The sequence below is a fragment of the Callithrix jacchus genome, chromosome 12 (genome assembly GCF_049354715.1).
Source record: "Callithrix jacchus isolate 240 chromosome 12, calJac240_pri, whole genome shotgun sequence".
Taxonomy (NCBI): Eukaryota; Metazoa; Chordata; class Mammalia; order Primates; family Cebidae; genus Callithrix; species Callithrix jacchus.
The window spans coordinates 103,440,968-103,448,433 of NC_133513.1; positions in this window are offsets into that span (position 1 = coordinate 103,440,968).

The following is a 7,466-nucleotide window of genomic DNA, read 5'->3' on the forward strand; positions in this document are numbered from 1 at the left end:
AATTGTACATGTGAGGGGTCTAGGTTGTGCACTCCTTATGAGGTCTTATGCCTGATCTGAAACCATTCACCAGCCCCTGACCCTGTCTGTGGAAAAATTATCTTCCACAGAACTGGTCCCTGATGCCAAAAAGGTTGGAGACTGATGCTCCAAACTGTACTATTCTCCAGAAAAGGAAATTTAACAGCTTCTCCGTATGCGTCTCCATGTCTAGACCCCTTAAATGTGGTTATGAGATCTGTTAGGCCAGGTGTGGTGGCTCATCCCTGTAATCCCAGCACCTTGGGAGACCGAGGGAGGAGGATTACTTGACACTAGGAGTTTGAGACCAGCCTGGGCAATATAGTGAGGCCTCATCTCTACAAAGAATTAAATTTTAATTCTACAAAGAATTCTAAAAAATTAGTCAGGCATGGTGGCACACACCTGTTGTCCCAGCTACTTGGGAAGCTGAGCTGGGAGAATGGCTTGAGTCCAGGAGATCAAGGCTGCAGTGAGCTGTGATCATGCCAGTGCACTCCAGCCTAGGCAACAGAGGGAGACCTTATCTCAAAAAACAACACAAAAAACTATTTGTTATTTGGAACAAATATTCAAGTAATCTTGTCATGAAAGTTTGCTAACTTTACAAAGCCTTCTCTTTAAACGTTACTACATTTAGATTTGGGAGTTGAATCGTAAATGGGATGTGGACAAACTGGTGTGTTTACAGATAATGGCATAGAAGGCAATGAAGGGATTGGAGGCTATATTATATGAAAAAGAGCTGAGAGAGGTAGTGATAGTTGGCCTGGAGAGAAGATTCAGTGAATTGTGTAATGGAAAGTATAAAGTAAATGGATTTTCATAACCACGAGATTGAATTCTGGCTCTGTTGCTTTCTAGCTGTGTGGATGTGGTCCAATTTCATCTTTCAAAGTCTCAACGTTCTTATTCATAAAATGGATATACTAATTGAATCTACCTTGTGGGTACAATTTTGAACAATAAATATGATAAGGAGTAATGGCCTAAGATGAGGTCAAAGACATGGGAAGTCCTTAATGAATGGTGGTAGTGATTACCACTTACAATAATTGCAGCTGTGGAGCATTGAGGACTGGACAAGCAGAAGTGGGATTTCTAAGGAAAGGCTATTGTGGAAAGGAGTCAAGCCTCGAGGCTTTGCACGCATCCCTCCCTCTGCCTCATCCTTCCCCTCATTACCCTGCTCATTTACGGCTGTGCTTTGGCCCTCACTCTTGATTCCCTTCCTCCAAGAAGCCTTCTCAGATTTCAGGATTCCATATTATTTGTCTTTCTGGTACCTATACCTTTCCTTTGTAGTACTATCACGTGGCATAATAATGCCTGTAATTTGTGAAAATCTGCTTTATTAAGGTATAATTTACATACAATAAAAATTTACTCATTGTACATTTACGGTATATATTAAGTAAATAATATTGAGTCTTCTGATCTATGAACGGGGATGGCTTTCCGTTTATTCTTCTGTAGGTTCTCTCAACAATGTTTTGTAGTTTTCAGTGTATAAGTCTTGCACTTCCATTGTCAAATTATTCCTAAATATTTTTGGATGCTACTGTAAAGGGATTAATTCATGTACATGTAATTTCATACATAAATTGATTTTTGAGTGTTGATCAAACTCTGTATTTCTGGGATAAATTCCACTTTATCGTGATGTATTGTTTTGTTTCGTTTCGTTTTGTTTTGTTTTTGAGACAGGGTCTCGCTCTGTCATGCAGGGTGGAGTGCAGTGGCGAGATCAGAGCTCACTGCAGCCTCTGCCTCCTGAGTTCAAGCAGTTCTCCTGCCTCAGCCTCCAGAGTATCTGGGACTACAGGCACAGGCCACGCCACTCAGCTAATTTTTTGTATTTTTAGTAGAGAGGGAGTTTCGCCGTGTTGGCCAGACTGATCTCAAACTCCTGACCACAAGTGATTCACTCACCTTGGCCTCCCAAAGTGCTGGGATTACAGGCATGAGACACTGTGCCCGGCCTATCTTTTTTTTACACAGTTTTAAGTTTGATATGCTGATATTTTGTTGAAGATTTTTGTATTTACGTTTTTGAGGAACATTAGTCTTTGGTCTTTTCTTTTTTTGTGATGTATTTGTCTGGTTTTGGTATCAGGATAATGCTTCCCCCATGAAATGATTAGGGAGAGTTCTTTCCTCTTCCAAGTTTTTGTAAGATATGGTACAGAATTGGTATTATTTCTTCCTTAAATGTTTGGGAACTTACCAAGTAGTCATTTGGGACTGAATAAGTTTGGTTTTCTTTTTGTGAAGCTTTATAGTTATAAATTTGATTTTTTATAGGTAAATAGAGCTAGAGAGCTATTCCAGTTACTTATTTTTTCCTTGAGTGAGGTTTTTTTCCTTTCTTTCTTTTTTCTTGTTTTGAAATGGAGTCTTTCTGTGTTGCCCAGGCTGGAGTGCAGTGGCATGATCTCAGCTCACTCAAATCTTCGCCTCCAGGGTTCAAATGATTCTCCTGCCTCAGGCTTCCGAGTAGCTGGGATTACAGGTACGCACCCTGCTGCCTGGGTATTTTTTTGTATTTTTTTTAGTAGAGTTGGGGTTTCACCATGTTGGCCAGGTTGATCTCAAACTCCTGACCTCAAGTGATCTGTCCACCTTGGCCTCCCAAAGTGCTGGGATTACAGGTATGAGCCACCACACCTAGCCTCCTTGAGTAAGCTTTGTTAATTTGGGTCTTCCGAATAATTTGTTCATTTCATTGAAGTTGTTGAATTTGTTTAGCGTAAAGTTGTTAATATTTCCTCATTATCCCTGTGAGGTCTTAGGATCTATGTTGATGTTCTTTCTCTCATTCCTGATAATAGTAATTCTTGTCCTTTCTGTTTTTTCTCCTGATAAGTCTGGATAGAAATTTGCCAATTAACTAGCATTTGGTTTCATCGATTATTCTATATTGTCTGTTTTCTACTTTACTAATTTTCACTCTTTATTTTTTACTTCTTCCTGTTTACTTTGGGTATAATTTGCTCTTCTTTTTGTAGTTTCTTAAGGTGGAAACTGAGTATTGATTTTCTACTCTCTTCCTTTAGAATATAAGCACTCAAAGGTAAAAATTTTCCTCTAAACTTCCATAAATTTTGATATGCATATTTTCCTTTTTATTCAGTTCCAAATACGTTCTAATTTCCCTTATAATGTCTTTCCTTTTTTCAGCTTCCTCAGGTTGAAATGATCTCTTTTTTGATCTACCTGATTAATTGCAAAAATGGAGGGGTGTTCCAGGTGTCATTCTGTTGCTGATGCCCAGGTTAATTCTGAGGTAGCTAGGGAGCGTACTTGGTATGACTCCAGTCCCTTGAAATTCACTGAAACTAATTTGATGGCTCAAAACAGAGTCTACCTTGGTGAGTATTTCACGTGCCCATGGAAAACAAATGTGTAATATCATGGCTTAGGGTAGAATGTTATGAAATGTCAATTAAGCCAAGCTGATTCATCATCAATCAATGTGGTTCAAGTCTTCTATATACTTACTTTCTGGCTACTTTTCTGTCGATTACCAAGAAAGGAGTGTCTTCGGCCAAAATTGGGATTTGTCTGTCTCTTCTTTCAGTTCTATCAGTTTTTGTTTCATGTATTCGGAAGTTCTGTTAGGTGCAGCAGTGTTTAGGTCCGTGTGTCCTCTTGATGAATTGAGCCCTTTATGATTATGAAATGCCCCTCTTTTATTTAAAGATTTTTGATTTTTTTAACTTTTTTTTTTTCTTTTTTGGGACGGGGTTTCACTATATTGCCTGGACTGTCTTGAACTCCTGGGTGCAAGTGATCACCCTGCCTCAGCCTCCCAAGGTGCTGGGATTATAGGTGTGAGCCACGTCCCTCTTTGTCCCTGATAATATTCCTTGCCTGATATTAATATTTCTACTCTTGCTTTTTTTTTTAATTTTATTAGACAGTCTTGCTCTGTTACCCAGGCTAGACTAGAGTGCAGTGGTGAGATCACAGCTCATTGCAACCTGTGCCTCCCAGGCTTAAGCCATCCTCCCACCTTAGCATCCCAAGTAGCTGGGACTGCAGGCACATGTCACAGTACCAGTCTAATTTAAAAATTTGTTTGTAGTGATGAGGTGTCACTATACTGCCCAGGCTGATCTTGAACTCCTGGGCTCAAGCAATCCTTCTGCCTTGCCCTCCCAATGTGTTGGAATTACAGGCATGAGCCACCATGCCCAGTCTTTATATTCATAGATATGTTTTATATTAATAAAATGTTTCTTCACCCTTGATTTGTATAATAAGTGGCTGGCCCCAGGAATATGGGGATGGCCTCACTGTGGCATCTTGGGGGTGACTTCCAGTGAGAGTACTGAACAGTCCCTGAGTCTCCAGCTGCTTACAGCTCCATCCTGGGCCATATGTCCTTTTTTGGTGATGTTGATGTCTCTCAGTTACTGCCCTCATAGTGGACAAAGCTGGCATATTGGACTTCCTTCTAAGTCCCCTTTCCCTATACATGTCTGCAGCCAAGGACAGCTATCATATGCTCCTTTTAAAGTTTACAAGGACATTGGCCTTTATACCCAAGTACTAATAATCGTGATGGCTCACATTTATTGAGCTCTTTCTTATTTATTTATTTATTTATTATTTTGAGACAGAGTCTCGTTCTGTCACCCAGGTTGGAGTGTAGTGGTGTGATCTTGTATTACTGCAACCCCCGCCTTCTGGGTTCAAGTGATTCTCCTTCCGCAGCCTCCTGAGTAGCTGGCTAATTTTTGTATTTTTAGTAGAGATGGGGTTTCTTCATGTTGGTCAGCTGGTCTCAAACTCCTGACCTCGTGATCCACCCGACTTGGCCTCCCAGAGTGCTGGGATTACAGGTGTGAGTCACTGTGTCCGGCCCCATTGAGCCCTTTCTATATGCCAAGCACCTTGTTAAGCTCTTTGTGTGCATTTTCTCTTAATTCTCACTGCAATCTGATGAGGTAGATACCACTCTTACCTCCTTTTTACAGAAAAGAACATGGAGGCTAAAAAGTTTACATAAATTGCCCAAAGGTACAGCAAGATCAATAGGAGAACCAAGATTTGGTTCTCAGTGGTCTGACATCAGGGCCAGCCACTCCTCACTAATGAGCTCCACTGTCTCACCAATGACCTGCCCAGGGACACTTTGCTGCTTTCTTGACACACACCCCTTCGTCAATGTTATATACCCAGACAACCACAGGATCTGGGGCCGCGTCACTCTCTGTTCCATTCTGCACATCATTTCATGTAGCTGAAGTGCACGTACATTGCTGATGAGCATTGTTTGGTGGCAAGAGCACCGGACTGGGAGTCAAGGGATTTGGCTTTCATCTTAGCTCTGTGGTTTACCAGTCATAGCACTTTAGGCATGTTATTCAATGTCTCTGGGTGTGTAGTTTCTCAGTGCTGAAGGTAAGGGGATTGAATTAGATAACCTCAAAGGCACCTTTGAGAACCAACATCCTATGAGTCTGTGAATTAGTGGCCTTGCTGATAGGGAGCTAATCATTACCTAACCTGGCAGGACATTTAAGATTTATTTACTTTAATAATATTTGTCAAAACCACAGAGCTTAGCTGCACACTTTAAGTTCATATATCTTCTCTGGCTTCCTGTTTATCCCAAAGGTTGTCTTTTCAAACTACCCTTTGGGCTTATAAAAACTCCTTTGTGTTCATAACATGTCATTAAGTGAACAAAAAGCAGGTTACAAAACTGTATGTATCTCACTTTATTAACAACAGATGTGTGTATATGCTAGTGTATGTATATTGTATATACATACACACAGGTATATCTAGTAAGTATATACATGATGTGTGTATTATACATACTATGATATATAAAATATAAGTGCCTGTACTTATTTTATATTTATGATTATTTACATAGTCTGAAAGGATGTACATCAAAATATTAGAAAGACATTTTCTGGTTGGTGCAATAACTAGTGATTTTAATTATTTTAATACTTTTTTTATTCTTTATAATTTTTGCCCAGGGGAATTGCTTATATTTTTAGTACTTATTGCTTATAAGTAATAAACTCACAAACTGATAGATAATATTTCCTTTGGATTCAGAACTTCCCTGCCCCCTTTATTTATTTATTTAGAGACAAGAGTTTCACTCTTGTTGCCCAGGCTGGAGTGCAATGGCACAATCTCGGCTCACTGCAACCTCTGCATCCTGGGTCTAAGCAATTTTCCCGCCTTAGCCTCCCGAATAGCTGGGATTACACTCATGTGCCACCACGCCTGCTAATTTTGTATTTTTAGTAGAAATGGGGGTTTCTCCATATTGGTCAGGCTGGACTTGAACTCCCAACTTCAGAGGATCTGTCCACCTTGGCCTCCGAAGTGCTGGGATTACAGGCATGAGCCACCTTGCCCAGGCCCCTGCCCCTTTAACTTTGTCTCTGGCATCTTCTCCTGGGTTGGCTACCTGGCTTTCTGTCTTATATTAGAAGACAGTGGAGCACAGAGTAATCCAGTCCCTGCGGGGTTGTCCTCTCCAGGCCCAGTTTTTGGTTACCCCTGCTTCCCCACTTCCATTCACTTGTCTTCCTGTTCTTTTCTGTCCTTTCGTGTCAACATGATCTTCCCTTTTTCAGTTTCTCCTCTACAGTTACTCTTAGTACTCTCAGCATTCACTCATTCATTCATTCATCATAAATTATGCACAGATCAGAACAACAGTAGAATGAGAATAACCACAATAAGTTGTTTAGAGTTGAAGACTGAGGTTCAAGTCTTGAATCTCCCCTAGGTAGAGCAAGATGATGTGAAAAATTCTTGGAAAAATGTAAAGACTGGATCAGTGAGAACTGTCATTGCCAAGGCCCTGTCCTGAGCCCCGTGAGGGAAATGGTGAGGAACTTCTGTTTCCAAGTTGCTTAGAGAGTACAAGTGGAAAAGCAAAGGAGAAGGCAGGGGGGATGGAGAGATAATATCCATACACATGGAAATAACTAGATTCTGCAGAGGAGGAAGAAGGATGAGTCAAGTATCACCATGGGGTTGGGGCCCAGGTAACTGAGAAAAGTGGTGTCATGAATCCATTTATCAATCCATCTATTCATTCATTCCACAAATACACACTGAACATCTGCCATCAGCCTGGTCCTATTAGAGGTGCTAGAGATGTAAGAGGGAGCAAATCAGGTAACAACCCCCCACCTACCCCATTGTGCTTACATTCTATGAGATGACAGAGAAAAAGGAAGTAAACAAGTACATAAACAGGATCATTTCCGAAGGTGACAAGTGCTGTGAAAAAAATAAAACTGGATAGTGTGTCAGAGAGCACCGGGGGAAGTGACATTGGTGCTGACGTGTCATTAGCTGAAATAGAAGTTAGGGGCTGATCTGAGGAGGAAGATGATGATTCCCTGTTAGAGCTGCTGACTCAGAGATGCTAAGATTTACCTCCTGGTGAGATATTTTAA